Here is a 15,333-nt window from a genome sequence, read left to right as displayed (position 1 = left end):
TGAGGGCGCAGCCCCCTCCAGGGGCGGCCCGGCCCCGCCCTGGGGACGCCGGGCGCCAATGGGGCGGGAGCTGCTGCTGCAGTCGTGATCCCCTCGTCTCGTCATCCCCGCGCCCTTTCTCAGGAGGTAGTGGAATGTGGCTGCCTCGGGTTCACGCAGTGACCTCAGGACAACCCCAGGGAAAACGCGTTCCTCGGGGCACGAAGGTTTCATCCTCTTTTCAGTCATAAACGGTGGAATTAAAAAAAAAAAATTCTGCCTTGTTGACTTCAGAATCGTCAAGCACTTTATGTGAAGCGTGCCCTTAAGCTATCCTCTACAAGACCCAGGTATTACAATGATAAATCCTTTTTAATATGAAAGGTGCCAGTGGGAGTCAAGTGTTTCATTGCTGACTTTGACTAGAGAAAACAGGGATATCCTGCTGACATAAATACAACAGTGTTGGTGCATGCTGCATTTGGCTTATGGGCATAAATTTAAGGCTGATTAATCTTCATGAACACACAATACATCAAGCTTGAATTCAAGCTGCATGTTTCTCAGAATTGCCAGAGCCTGTACAGTAAACGCCCCCGTGTGATGAGTGCCCTGCGGGCCCCTGGCAGCCGGAACATGGTCCCCCCAGCCACTGCCGGGTGTCCCGTCTCCGGTACCAGGGGTGACATTCCTCACAGCAGGGCTTGGGACACTGCACGGGCAGCAGCAGAGCCTGTCTGTACTCTGCAGGTACCAGGAGATGAACGAGCGTGTGCTGCAAATTGTGCAGCCACTGAGCTCCCTTTCCCTCCTCCCTTCTGCTCTGCAGACAGCCTGTCCTGTTTCTGGCCGATCTTGGATTCTCGCTGATGGTTGAATGCAGAGGTACAAGTAGCCAGGTAACACAAATCTGTCTAGAAATTCATGTGTCAGGGGTCAAAATGACACTGATGCCTCTGGATGGCCACTGCATATCTGTTCCTCAGCGGTTACTATACATGTCAATGACTGCTGATTTCCTAGCCCACTTCTATCACTTCCAACTCTGGTCTGGCAGAATCTAGCTCTGCCATTTTTCAAAAACTGATAACAATACTGAATATAGCCTGCATGCACAAATGCACAGTCATGAAAAACCCTTCTGGCAACAGAAAATTTAACTGGTCATAATGACACTTAGCAAAAATTCACCAGGTGCAAACAATTCTTCATCTGGCAACAACACTATTAAACTTGGGTTAACCCTTTGCTTATCAACTTCCACTCTGTCTCCTCAGCCTCTTGCTCTTCTGGAAAAGATACACAGGTCATGGCTCAGGGAAGCTGTGAGTTTCCCAGATTCATACTATCTCAGTTTAAATGTCTTAAATTAAACAAAGTTGATCATCCCACACAGATGTTTAAGAATGAGTCCTTATAATGTTGAGAAAAAATGAAGAAATCTTATATTCCCACCCCTTTCTCTTTTTAGTTGTGGGTGGATAACTAGGTGAATCATATTGTATACATAGAGCAACATTGTTGGGATATGAAGTACAGTTGCAACTTGAAGACAAGTTGATTCTATGTTGATGGCCTGGACAGGAGTGCTGGGATTGAGGGTGTGGTGCTTCGGGGTGTGGATGTTTTCCACACTTACATGTGTTCTAAATGGGGCAGTGTCTGTGTATTACAGTGACACTCTGTCAAGATACATACCAGAAGATCAAAACAGGAGAGCAATATTTCACTGGCTAAAAAACAGTTCTGATATTTTTGCACAATAAAGTTACCTGAAATTGTTAAAAACAAAGTAGTTGACTTGTGACCTGTTGTAAAGTTTGCCAATGCCGTATCTAAGTTTAAAACCGGGCTAATTTTAGGCTTAGGGTATCTGATATACCAAAGGTACTTCTGGAACATGAACATACGTATCTCAGCAGCTACTCCCTGCTTTCCTGGTGTACTGGGGAGAGGTTCTAGAGGGGTCGGTACACAGTCAGAGCTTAGTACTACCAAGTACTCCCAAGTTTTGGGAGATCATTACAAAGGAATTCTGTCAGCTTCATCTTAGCAGTAAGGTTTGCCATTAAGCAATCAGCCATGAGTGATCTCCAAAAGTTAATATATGAGCATAGTGTCATAGGGACCATTTTTACTACATATAATGCTTCAGATAAAGCATTGTTCCTATTCAGATCATTGTAACACAACTTTGTCTCTCAAACAAAAATGGATGGGAGCATCCAATGGATTTTGTCATAATGCAGACACCTCAAGATTTCAAGCTTTTTTGAAGGGTGGTTGATTACCATGGCCAGGACTTGTATATGGGCCACTCTGTGGGGCAGGTTCCTTTCGTTCTCACTACAGCAATTTCTGTTGCTGTGTGCTGTTGTCTCTGGCAGAGTTGAGTTAAGCCTTGTGAAAGACCCAGGGCAGAGGACTATTTACACTGTAAGTTGTTCTCCAGTCATGCAATGCTTATGGACTGACAAAACTGTGTTTCATTGACTCCAGCTTGGGGAGTAATATAGTCCTTTTAAGAGATCACAGCTCTTAAATGGTATTTGGATAAATTTCAACATTTAAATCACTGTTTACGTGTCTTCTATAGTAAACAAGAGAAAAACATAATGAAAAAGAGCAAGCTATCAAAATGTGAGGAGAATGGAAACCATCAGTGTTTAATAAAGATGGTATATGCATTGTCACCAAATATCGTGCAGTGTTTCCAAAGAGCCTTAAACCATAGTCTCTCCCAAAATATGTACATATTCTATGGTCAGGTCTGTAGGTTTTTCAAGACATGTGGCTCTACTGCCTGGTCAGATTCCAGGCTGTTTTCCATGAATATCATGAATAACAGGGCATTGCTAGGACTGCCTAAAACAGCATCAAGAAAGACATACTCACATGCAGTTGACGTCTCTGTCCTGATCTTCAATCTGTGTATCTTTTCCTCATGCACAGGGTGGCGGGGTTGTGTACTGCTGGCTGAATTTCAATAATAATACAGTGACCTCCAGTGCATAAATCCTTTGCTACCACAGAGAAGGAAACAGTGAGCAAACAGGTTAAGTGCAAGGTCATAGGCTTAATGAGGTTTTAAATATTGCAGCTCACAGCACAGGAGAATATAATGACCCTAAATTGAACAAGAGAGTTAAAATAGACTTCTAGAATCAATGATTATTACCAGGGCATGGTAATAAACACACATTTCTGTATTTTCCTATAATATCTGTCATACAGGGTTTTAAGACAATTTACTAGTGAAGCCCTGTCACCCTCTTCTGATGAAGGTAACTAATACATATGAATTACTTCCCTGCTTTTGTGAATTCATTTCTCTCTTAACATACAACAATATTGCAACAACAACTTTTTGGGTCAAAATGTCGCATTTAATCTGAGAAGAAAATGGAAGAATATGAAAAAGAGCTAGAAATTGATGAATATATTAAGGGTAAATGTCTAACATTCACTTCCAAGCACCACAGGAGTCTTAATAGCCTTTTTGCCATTACTTCTTACACAAGTGTTTTCAAGGCAGAGGATACTTTTTTCTCCCTCTTCCTTCACCCGTATAACCAAAGCACAGAACTTTGATGGTTAAATATTACAACAGGACAGTTTTCTTATTTGCAGAATCATTACCATTTCAGACCCTGGCAAAGAAACCTTTCCTATTTCATGAACTGCCAGCAGTTGGGCTTAAACTGAATTGTAAGTGGAAGTGGCTAAGCAAAGGAATAATATTTTTTCCCCCAGCTTTCCTCAGGCTTTCTTTGAATGTCCTCAGGGCTTCCAGTCTGGAAAACTGTACTCTGCACTGCTGCATACTAAGAGCAAAAGGTACACTTTATTAACACCAAAACAATTCTCTTCTGTCATTTTCTTTAGTTTGCTCCGCAAATAAGAAGGATTTGTTGTCCCTAGAAGTAACCTATATTTTCATTCTGGAGCTTTGATAACAACTCTAACATTACAAAAAAGATGGTATGGCTGAGATCAAAATGAGCTGCATACACATCCCAGCTCAAAATTAATGTTGACAGAACAGAATGTAGTATGAGACTACACTACTATTTTTAGAATATACAACAGAGAAACAAGGAAGGAATATTCCTGATTGTCTTCAATCTGTTGACAATGAGCTTTTTACAGTGTGAAATTCCATGTGAACAAAAAGAGGTTATGTCAATAAGGGCAAGAAAATGTAATAAGTTCTACATTTTAGTTGTGTAACTGAATCATGTGTCTACTGAAATTGTAATATTAGAGATGAATCTCACTGGGTTTGTATCATCAATAAATCAGGACGTCAAAGCTTTCTGACTCAGATATGCTTAAATAAGATTTTTTTGATGCAGAGCTGCCTTTTTTGTTTGTGTAATACTTGATCATAATATGCAAATGTTTACTGTAAATGAAATTGATCCAAGGAAAATGCTGTATTCTGCTTATGGATTTCCCCAGCGAATTGCATCTCTATTCAAATTACAGACTTTTTATCACACTTGCATTTCTTCCACAGGAGAGAAATGCCAGCTTTTTTCTTTTGGCAAAGAGACGAATTGCTCTCTCTGTGTTATCCCTCGTATAAACTCAGGCAAATGCTGACAAACTGCGGAAATAGCAGCTGCACAATGCTGATCCAATTGTCTGAAGTGAATAGAACTGCTGGAAGGCATGGAACTTGTGGAGTGCACTGATTTTCTTGGTCCCTGAAGCCAGGAGAAAACAATTGTTTCAGTGGCAATGCACAGTTTCAGGAAGGTTGAGGTTATGACAAGGGTGGTTAAATGGTGGCTTTTGAGTTACATGTGGATTGTGAACAATTCCAGTACAGCATGTATGCCATATCTGCAGCGTATAATTGGTTAGCTGACTGTGCTTGCACAAAGGCTGCTGGGCAACTCATATTCTCAGCTGAGGAAAAAAGGGAGCTGGCATTGCTGGGCCTCTTGGGACTCCCTTCCACAAGGAGCTACAGCTTCCTTCAGAGCCATTGTCACCTGTAAATGGCTACCTAAGCTCCCAGAGGGCAGCCCTGCTAGCTGAGACAAAACAATTGTCCAGGACAGTATAATACTGGGCATGGAAAATGTTTATGCCCCTTTTGCCCATTTTTACCTTAAAACTGCTGCAGCAGCCAAGTGGCATGTTAGACATTACTGCACCATCCCTGGCAGGGCAGTTGGGCAGTGACTTTTTCCTTCTCCTAGCTCCTTTTCTTCTCCTATTCTTAGTCCTATCGTCTTAACCAGTGCTGGAAGAGCAAGTATGCTTATGGCTTGTGCTCAACTACCTGAAGGTGATAGCATTCCAATAGTAGCTAAACAGTCAGGGATTTACTCTTCTACCTTCCCTTGAATGTGATTTTACCACTTCTGTGGGTTATTTTCTCAGACCTGCAAGTACAGGTATGCTCTTATCATTGGTGTCAGTGGAAGGTGCTATCTTGAAGAGCAAGTGCAGGTGCCATGCAGCCAACTGGACAGGGACTTTGTCATTAAACAAGATCATTACTCACTAATCTGGAAGAGACTGAGCAAGGTTTCTCACAGCTACTCCAAATTTATTTCACAGGACTTAACTATATGAATTTACATGCAGTTATGTGCCTAAACGTTGCCACAGTCTCTTGTTCAAGAACAAACAAGTGCAGTTAATTTGACCCAACAATCAACTGCCATGTAAACAAATAAAATTTGGTACTTTTTTTCATTGAATTGTTGTAGTCACTGTCTGTCACCCTGACTTACAATGAGAAGAACTATTGAGGCTAGGGAGGTAGTTGCTGATTTCTGTGGGTTTGCACTCAGGGTAACAAAAAGAGTTCTTAGTGTGCAGAATCACAGAGAAGGTGAACTTTCTCATCAAATACAGAGCTACCAGCAGACTTGATAGCTCTTTAAGAAAACTGAAATGTCAGTGCTCATGTTGCAAGCTCGGGCCCGAGTTTAGAGTAAATGTATGATACATTCAAAGCCTGAAGCTGCCTTTTTTTTGCTCATGCAAAAGCAGCAATGAGTGGGTCAGTGAGGTATGCCATGCAGGCTTGGATCATATTTTAAATAGCAATAAAGAGCTTCAAAGTTCTTCAAAGAACTATAAAAAAGAATTAGGAACTATACTTACCCTTTGTGAAATAAATGAGGTCACATCTGCAAAACTATGTATTGTATTTTACTACTGCCTCAATGCATCAATTGACTAATTGCAACTAAACAATTTTACAAGTAATGCAGCCATTACATAAGCAAAACCAGTATGAATTCAGCACCACGTGAAGGCAAGTAATCAAATTCCATTGTAACATGACAGGAACTCCGAGTAACAGGAGATGAAATGTAAGGGAAACTGATTTGAGGCAATTTGTACACAGAGATGGCAAAAAGCCCTCTATAGAAATTTTATTTCTTCCTCAACCCAGATTCCAGTCATTTCTCTTTCTAACTCACATACAGACGTCAATTTCTCTGAGAAACTTTGTTCAAATACGTCAACTCAGGTGAAAAATGCATCTCAAAACGGGAACTGTGTTATAATTTTAATTATATAGCAATTGCAAACTGATCACATTGTGTATTGTAAGGCTTTAAAGTATTACCTGTCTGTGGAACACTAATATCAAGGTCCATTCCTGTTATTTATAAACATGGTATAAGCCTAAATTAACTGTCAGCTCTGTTCCCAGAACTCTATAAAAATTGCACATTTAGAATATTTTTCTGAGTAAAGTTACTAATTAGAACTTTTTTTTTGTGTATTACTGGATGCCATTGAGAAGCACCCTTTATCACAATGTTTGGCAAAGTAAATTTCAGTTTATTAAAGAGATTGTTATTTAGTAATTTGGCCAAGGAAAATCTACAGGTCTTCTGAGAAACATCTTAGCACAGGTGGAATAGTTCCCTTTTTTTTCCTAGCAAGCGAGAGTACGTAGTGCTGAGAGTTACATTGTATCCTCATGCAATATTAGCTTCTCAAGAAAGTTCTCAGAATATATTAAGACATAAGATGGTATAGCTGTGATTACTTGAGACCATAAAACCTTGTCTTGTTTGTCATTCCTACTCCTATATTCCTGTGCAATGCTTCCAGCTTCCTTTCAGAAGCTAAAACAACAGAGACAAAGCTTGCGTCCTGATTGACTGATGGGGTACTGAAAATTATTAGTAGGCCTTACAAACACCATTGATTTTTTTAAAAAACTCCTCAAATACTAGCACCTCATCTTTGTATTTGAAACAAGCATTTGTCTGTTTGTTGTGTTAAATGTAGGTAGGCATCTACACACTGATATCAGCAGACTCTGAGGAGCTCACAAGTGTATTTCAAATTCACTTCAACAAGGGCACCAGGCACTGTTATAAGGATTTCGTAAAAATCCGTCCTTTAGAATCTTGTAAGTAATCTCTTGGATGTCCTACAGGCTTGCCTTCATAAAGCTTTCAACATTGAGTTGAGTGGGCTGCATGTGTGTGAAGCTGCCTTGATTGAAACGCCAATATTCTCTCTTTCTCTGGGCTCTGAAATTTACTACTGCAATAAAACAGAAGCATTCCCTTGCATACAAACTGAAGTGGCTATGAAGAACAACTACTGAAGCCCCTCATTTATTTCATGGTTTCAGTGTAATTGACATCAGCATTCAATCCTTTCTACTGGCCTATTCATTGTCTCCCTCTCCTGGAGATTCGGTCTGGTTTCAGTGTGTGGATACAATATGCCAGCTAGCAAGAATTTCTCCTGCTTCTTTGCAGTCCCATGAGATATTTTTCTCTCTCATAGAAGATATTAGCAGAATTCTATAAGCTATGAACACCTGCGACCTTGCAAAGCTTTGTTAATGGTACAGTAGAAAAATATTTTGACAATGGATGTTTTAGGATTTCAGCCAATCACCCCAAGGGGTGGCTGATCCTTTGACCAATTAGACTATGAAGAAAAAAGTCTATAAAAGAGTTTGTAAAATAATTAAATAAAGGGATCTTGCTGCACAATTCCTGCCTGTTGGATGTCTCTTCTCCCTATCACTGTGGGACACTGTGATATCAGTGTACTACAAATTCATTACTGAACTGCAGCACCTTCCCTCTCTAAAAGGAAGGGGAAAGAAGAAATCACCCTGTAATTACAAGAAAAGCATCTTTTACTTTTTTTTATCTCTTAGTTATTTCCAGTAATACTTACAGCAAGCAACCAACACCACCTCCCACATCTCCCAGTCCAAGACTCTATGTTAAGAGGATATTTATCTTTCTTTCTGACCCCAAAGAACCAGTGCCAGAGACACCCTAATACAAATATTTCTTAATAATTCATGGAATGATTGATGGGCAAAAAATATTGCAAATTATGTATTTTTGGTGTATTATTTAATCAGCAGGAATACAAATGCTCTTTTTATAGAGGACATGAATAATTTATTTTAGTACTAAAGGCTGAGAATTCCTGTAATGCATAATTTGCAAGAATGATGCAATGAGCTCTAACCAGAGACTGGGAAACAATGAGAGGAAAATGATGAAGGGCCACTGGTACCCACTGGTCCTTGCATAAGAATGGGGACCAAAAAGTGTTTGAAATTAATACAGAAGAGCTGGTGTGGCATAAAATAAAGAGAGAAAGAGGGCAGATTGGGAAAAATCTTGCTTCACTTGGGGAAATAACAGCAAATATTACCTGTAGAGATTATGAAGAATTGCATGGGAGGGCACATGGAACATGGAATGTAGCCACCAGATGAATGCAATTTTATGGGGAAAAGTGTTAGGAGAAGGATGTGGTAACATTTTTCTGTAGTACAGGCAGCATTTTTTAATATTGAATACACAACGGAAGGCTCTTTTTAGCATAGTGCAGACTGTGTGGGAAAATGGTCCCCCAAAACCTGGCATTTTGGTATCTCTCTCCTGTTCACAGGACACATCCTCTTCTTTAGCTATCTGTGGTATTTATAAGATAGTAATTGTTACTTGTGGGGACCACATAGCCTTAGAGCTCAGCTGAGGTACGGATGGTATTGTGGAATAAGATGATTATGAACTCTAGGATAAACACTAAGAAACCGGTAATTTATTCCACAGTTGCAGCTTACCACATTTCTAAAATGCATCAAAAATGTGGTAAAAGCTAGGGGATTCTGCCAGCAGGTTTTCACAGCAGATGCCACATATGATGTGGCTTTGACAGATGCTATAGAGCATGGGGACTTCTGGTGAGAGCAGAACCATTTGTAAGATAAAACGTTTATTGTGACTTCTGTAGCTGAGAACTTAGAAAACGCCTAATTCCCCACATTACCACTGGCTGAGAGGAAAAACAGTCTCAATCACCACTGTGGACTTGGATCCCATGTTGCCATATGGCTAGAAGTCAGTAGATTCGAAGTAGCTGAACCCAATCAAAAAAGTGAGGGATATCGTAGATGTTCTGTTTCTACTCCATTCAGTGGACATTTCCTAAGTATTCGAGGGGGGAAAAAGTAAGTAGAGGTACTAGGTGAAAATATCTACAGAATCTAAAGCTGTGCAAAAGAACACTCTGCTACTAAATTATATAATAGTGTGTATCACTCATTCATTAAATATCAAGAAATAATTTAAAGTTTTTTGCAATTTGGCATGCTCCTGAAATTATATCCATTCCCCTGTTTTTTGGTTTGGTTGTTTTTTGTTTTTTTTTTGTTTTTTTTTTTTTGTTGTTGTTGTTGTATACACCTGTAAGGATAGTTTTATAGGCTTTCTTTGGTTTAAACTCTTGATGTAAAAATTTTTCTTAGCGCTGATTAACTTTAAGAGAAAATGGAAGATCAGTGGATGGACCATAATTTGACATGATTATCAGGAATGGAAACCAGAAAGATTTTTAAAAGTGAGAATAAACTCTTTCTTTGACAGATTAGCTGCTGGTTTCTAAATCTTATTTCTGAGAGAAGAGTACACATGAGGGTGACATGAGGTCCTCTCTTCACCTAGCTGTTAGCAGACTTGCAAAAAGTCCAGTCATCCCTTCACTAGCTCTCCTGCCCTGTTTTTGAGCTGCAAGGTGTAGTAGGGAGACATGGGCTTTGGATGCAACTTTGCTGATGTTGATTGAACACTAACTCAGTAGGTGGGATTTCAACCCATGTGACCCAGTCAAGTGCTGGACATGGGGTAGTCCTCGATGTTAAGGTGGAGATTGCTCAGTAGCATTTTATGTCTGCAACAAAAAAAACCCTTCCATCAAATTTTTATGGGTAATTGATGTGTTACTCCTTCTTTGCTGGGTCAGAAGTAGTGGCCTGACCTTAAATATATCACTGTCCTCTTGCTGTATGCATTTTCCCACTCTAACAGAAAGCAAGGAGCTTTTCAGATTCTGAACCTAAAATAATGAGAATATGTTTAGGCTTATGAAACATGTTCCCTAGTATAGTGTCATTAATAAAAATCAGAACAAATGTACTTTAGAATAAATGAACGAATGAAATTTAAGACTGATACTGCAAAATAAATTTGAACTGGTTTTTTTTTTGGTGGGGGAATTCATTGGGCTGTGAAAATTAATCACACTGTGCATAGTATCCAACTGGTACGCATTACTCACTGCAAAATAATTCTGTTGTTTTGAACTTTGCATGTATATTGGATTGATTCAATGTTTATTGATATTTTTGGTTTGCATCTCCTTTTATGTTTATGCCTACCAGATGGTCTTTATTTGTCATAGTATTTCTTAGGATTTTGTTTTCTATCTCAGATTTGAGTGTCTGCATGATGAAGATGTGAAAGAAGAAACTGAGCGATATTGAACATCACAGATGAGATTGATAAGGGTAAAGAAAGCACATTATGATTACAAATAATAGTGTAAGAGAAAAGCCTGAACTGATCTGTATTTTGGCTCTAGGGATAAGATTCTCAAGCAAAATGTATATCTTAGGGTGTTCCTAGTGTTGAATTTGGGGATTTAAAGTTAAAAAAAGCTAAAGTAGATCCTTTTCTAAGATTTTTTTTTAGTAGCACAACTTTTTTTCTTCTTCACAAGCCTTTAAAATCTCATTGCCCAAGACATTTACACAGAGAAGCCCTATGTGCCTAACACTGGATTATAAGCATAATACAGGAGCTGTATAAGAACCAATATCTGCCTAACCCTTTCAGTCTCTCCACCTCAGAAGAGTAGACTGGTTTGTATCAGATCCACTGAGCCAAGGTTCGGTGCTCACTGTTGAGGTGAGGACTGGTTGAGGCAAGGGGGCTTCTTGTATGGGAAACAAATTCCACCCCTTCATTTGCAGGAGGGGACACTGATGTCTATAGTATGGTTTCCTTTGGCAATATTGATCTTTCCTCCCCACCCCCTCCCCCTTCCTTTCCCAATCCCTTCCTGAAATAGCAAGGACACACAAAAATTTTGGAATCCATGAGAAATCTTTCATCAATTCAGATAATGGAATAGTCTTTTCCAGTCTTTAATGGCTGAAGCTTTATGAAGAGAAGCTAGGTCATATGTCCTCAAAAAGATTTTTCCCACAGAGGATACTGGAAGAGCTTTTGGCAAATTTCCAGCAAAAGGACACCTTGCTAGAAGTGATAATCCTTCCATGGACAGACATAGAAACTGGCATGAAAACTCCTGGGTCTGTTAATCTTGCAAAATTTAGCTAATAGTCAGAGATATGCTCTTCATGCAAAGTCAACCAAATATAGTGAACACAGTTCCATAAATATATATAGTGAGCATAAAAGCAAATAATAGCCTTAGATAAACCCGGGACACAAAAATACAAGCTCCAAAAGTCCTTTGTTTCTGTCTTAAAGCTAACTGAATTATTTTCCTTCAACTGTGAATCAGTAAATCTCAAGACAAGATGCGCGAGGAAAGCTAAAATAAATTGAGTTTGAGACCATAGACCATTGTCTCAAAAAGACACAATGTGAACAGGAATTAGTTATATCTATATATATAGCAATTTGTTAAAGTTTAACAGTGAATAAAAGGAGGCTGTGATACCAATTACTTGGTGTAGACTAGAAGAGGAAAATTGTTTTCTGGTAAACCAAATTAAATCCAGAGTGACCAGAGAAGATGGTAGATGAAGTTGGTGGTGAAAGATATCCAATAATTAAATCTGTCTTTTGGTAATGGCAATATTAACAGCAATCATGTTTAGAAGTCTCTCACTGTAATAAACAGAGTTTTGACTGTAGTCTTCACTTCTTTCACAGAGTAGATTGAAATAAACTTCTTATTTTCTCACCCAGAATATGGCTCTTACCATTGGGAAGTATTTAGGGGTACTGAAGAAGGATCAGAAATTGTTCTATGAAAGGAAGAAGGGAGGACAAAGCAAAGACTGGAAGATTTGGAAACCCTGAAAACAGACACCAGATATTTGCCATGCACAACAAAAAGAGCAAAAGGGTTGGGCAGCAGCTCTGATGCCTGATTAAGGCTGTTGTATGTCTATACTGTACATTATAAAGAGCTGATAACCATATATTAGTGACTGGTGTTAAGTTGATCTTTTGCATGTAATGTGTTATTCAAGCAGTTTCCCCAATAATGTGACACATGTTTAAGGAGACCACAGGAAAAAAAAGACTAGTGACCTTTCTGTCCTTCAGCAGATAAAAATTTTATCATACCTTTTCTATTTCTTTATTCTATATTGACAGCTTGCCTCCCCATGTGGTCAAGTTCTCCTGAACGAATTTTGATTTTGTAGAGTTACTACCAAAGCTGTAATCACAGCTGGGTTGAACACCATGCCTCACCAGCCCAAGGCAACTCAAATTCATTGTTTCGTGGGACCCAGTGGCAAACATAATTTACAGCATCCCTGACCCTGTTGAAAACACTCCTTTTTTCCTGACCTCTTTCAGTTTGAAGAAGATAAAAGCTGTCACAGTTCTCTTCAGGCAGTAACTTTTCAATAGCCATTGGTGAAAAGCACTATATTTAAAGTTCTGTGCTTTCTTATATGGAACAACGTAGACTTTTGGGGAATTACACAATCCTTTTGTAAAGTTCTTTCTCACTAATCTACAGCTCTGCTATTAAAGGTATCCTTGGAGAGATTTAGGAAAGCAATTGTTTGCTCCACTTCAAATTAAAAGAAATAAAGAAAAGGACGTGAATTCAGCACTGTTATTATCTCAATAACAGGAGTGGTATATACTTTGTCATAAATATATTTTCTTGTGTTGGAGTGGGCAACAATTTTTTTTCTCCTAAAAATAACCTTCACTCTTTTGCACAGCTCTCCTCTGGCCTGTAGGTGTCATAGTCAGAATATGGATGAAATAGATAAATATTAGTCTACTTACATGAAATAACTTTCTGAAAAGCAATGTTGTTGTTAGATAAGCACTGTTATTTATTGAAACTTTGTAAGTGGAGAAACAACTCTAGTATGTAGACAATATATGGATTTCACTGCACATTCTCTATCTACGAAGATGAAGGTTCTCATGTTTCTTGGGTAAAAAACCATTTTTCTCAAAATTCTTAACTTGATGCCTCCAGCTCTGAACTTGCCTGTCTTGATCCCGCTCTTTGTCCATTTTTCCTTTCACCCTTGCTTCTTAATATCTAACTCAGATAAGACCCAGAGAAGTGACTGAAAATATTAAAGAGCAGCATGTTCCTATGCTAGGAGTAGAGTGTTGGACTGTAGGTGTAATAAAGCCACAGGATGAAGCACCAGTGAATGCTTGGGAAAGCTGCCTGGCCAGTATGGTGGTCAGGACCAATTCCATGATGGAGTGATGGCAACAGCAATGGAAGACCGACAGATGTCATCTATCAAGACTTCTGTAAGGCCTTTGACATGGTACCACAAGATATCCTTATCTCCAAATTGGAGGGACATGGATTTGATGGATGGACTCTCCAGTGGATAAGGAATTGGCTGGATGGACGTAGCCAGAAAGTTGTGGTCAATGGCTCTATGTCCAGGTAGAGGTCAGTGATCAGTGGTGTCCCTCAGGGCTCTGTCTTGGGATGGTGCTCTTTATCAATGAAATAGTGAGATCAAGTGCACCCTCAGCAAGTTTAGAGATCTGTGAACCTGAGCAGTGCAGTTGGCACAATAGAAAGATGGGCATCCATGGGACATGGACAAACTTGATAAGTGGGCCCATAGAAATCCCATTAAGTTCAACAAATCCAGGTACAAAGTGCTGCCCCTGGGTTGGGGCAATCCCAGACAAGAGTCCAGACTGGGAGAAGAACTTGCTGAGAGCAGCCCTGCTGAGGACTTGGAGGTTCTGGTGGATGAAAAGCTGGACACAAGCCAAGGAATCCACTTGCAGCCCAGAAGGCCAATGGTATCCTGGGCATTATCAAAAGAGGGGTGGCCAGCAAATCAAGGTAGTTGATTGTCCCCCTCTACTCTGCCCTCATGGGACCCCACTTCACCATGCACTTTACTCCTGACTGTTACCCATTAATCAGCTCTAACACATAGAGCACCATGTGCTGGGAGATTATGAGAGTTTTGCTTGTTTTCTAAGACACCTCCATCCCAGACACTAGATATGTCTGCCAGACACTATATGCTATTAGGAGGAAACTGGAAGGGGGGTTGCCTTGTGGTCTCTTATTTCAGTCTGTTGGTGGGCAGTCTGGTAAGAAAGTGGTGCTGAAACTTACTGTGTACCTTGCCACTGGCACCGTGCTTGAATTGCTGTTGAAGGTAAAGGTGCTCAAAGTCAGCTATTTAATTGTGAAAGAGCGGGACATAAGGCTACTACCCATCATTTACAATGGAAAGAATATTAGTTTAAGTTTTGGAAATCTGGGGTTAGTTCTGGATATACCCACAAAGCTCGCAAATTGTTCTGATATACACAAGTCTGAGTTTTGTAGAGAGTTTTATTTTTCTTATTGCTCAAACTAATATTGGCTGAATAAAGAGGTCCTGCCTGTCCATCTGCTGTAGAAGTGTGTTTGACTTTGTTATGCAAAGTTTCACTCTGGCTAAACTAGAAGTGTGAGTGGCATTAGGAATCATAGTATGCTCTGCCTATGTTTGAAGGCTACATCTAAGGCATGTTTCTTATTCTGCCCTTCGGAAGATCTCCATGTTTTTCAGAGTGACAGGGACACGATACGGCTCACTTCATACAACTTTATGTTTCTTTTGTATAGATATTTACACATCTGAAGAAGTCATACTCTGCTCCCCTTATAGATATTGGGTATAAATAAGACAATTTAAAGGCATGATTTTTGACACAGATATTTGTTTCAAAATTTTGTCTGTTTTTCCTCCATGACTCTAAAGGTGCTCAAGACTATTAACTCACAGGTAAACCTGCATTTGCTCACATAAACCGAACGGAAAAGTCTGAGCACAAGCAATGAAAG

At 39.6% G+C, this 15,333-nt stretch overlaps 1 long non-coding RNA gene across 1 annotated transcript; it reads left to right on the top strand.

Moving 5' to 3' along the window:
* LOC125322889 lies at positions 1 to 14,865 on the top strand. The gene is made up of 3 exons (XR_007202268.1): positions 1 to 329; positions 10,717 to 10,792; positions 12,225 to 14,865. It is a non-coding gene; the product is annotated as an uncharacterized LOC125322889 (long non-coding RNA).
* Positions 14,866 to 15,333: the final 468 nt, after the last annotated feature.

Source organism: Corvus hawaiiensis, chromosome 1 (assembly GCF_020740725.1).
Source record: "Corvus hawaiiensis isolate bCorHaw1 chromosome 1, bCorHaw1.pri.cur, whole genome shotgun sequence".
In the NCBI taxonomy this organism is placed as follows: Eukaryota; Metazoa; Chordata; class Aves; order Passeriformes; family Corvidae; genus Corvus; species Corvus hawaiiensis.
The sequence above is the reverse complement of the archived record's forward strand: the minus strand, read 5'-3'. Positions and strand labels throughout refer to the sequence as shown.